The sequence below is a fragment of the Branchiostoma belcheri genome, unplaced genomic scaffold (assembly GCF_001625305.1).
Source record: "Branchiostoma belcheri isolate BF01 breed outbred unplaced genomic scaffold, Haploidv18h27 scaffold9, whole genome shotgun sequence".
Lineage (NCBI taxonomy): Eukaryota > Metazoa > Chordata > Leptocardii > Amphioxiformes > Branchiostomatidae > Branchiostoma > Branchiostoma belcheri.
In genome coordinates this window covers 707,627-708,295 of record NW_017804575.1, presented here as the reverse complement: position 1 = coordinate 708,295, position 669 = coordinate 707,627, and the positions used below count along the sequence as shown (strand labels likewise).

At 41.4% G+C, this 669-nt stretch overlaps 1 protein-coding gene across 1 annotated transcript in view; it reads right to left on the bottom strand.

Annotated features, from left to right (window-relative positions):
* The window catches only part of LOC109487860 (plasminogen-like), a 9,245-nt gene that overhangs the window by 4,119 nt on the left and 4,457 nt on the right, over positions 1-669 (bottom strand). The window lies entirely within an intron of this gene.

The following is a 669-nucleotide window of genomic DNA, read 5'->3' as shown; positions in this document are numbered from 1 at the left end:
TACATACCGGTCAAACAAAGGGAACTGTGTGTTCTAGCTGCGAAAGCAAAAGACCGATTGACCACAATACTCCTACAGGAGGGATACCTCCTTCACGGAGTAAATGTGATGATATATATAGAACTAAATGTCGACCATTTCAATGTGAGGTAACATCCGAGTTGTAGCAATTTTACTTTTAGCCTACAATATGGGAGAATCGCCCTCTGCCAATAACATGTGGTCCCAATGGTTTGTCTCTAGGATACAAACTTTATAACATACCTTTGTTTCTTGGAGCAATGAGATCATCTGTCCATGCTGAAATTTGAGTAAGAAGTTAAAAAGTTATCATGAAAGTTCATCTGTGTTGGTAGTTACATGTTTAAAGTTAAAACTTTTGATCCAACACAAAAAAATTCTCTCACCTAGAGCTTTCGACCAGTCACTATGGTCTTCCTCAGTAGACATAGAGTCACCCAGACATTTTGTTTCACTCGACACTGTAAGGATTTTAGACACTAAACAAGACTATTTTTTGAGAGGGGTGAAGGAAGCCATATACATCAGGGCCCATCACCCTTCATTGAACCGCGACGGGGGCCGACATCGTCTACCAGATACCTTTGACCCAGTGTTGACGTCACACTTCAAAGAAGCCACGTGACAAGCTTCACTGGGTCAGTCTAC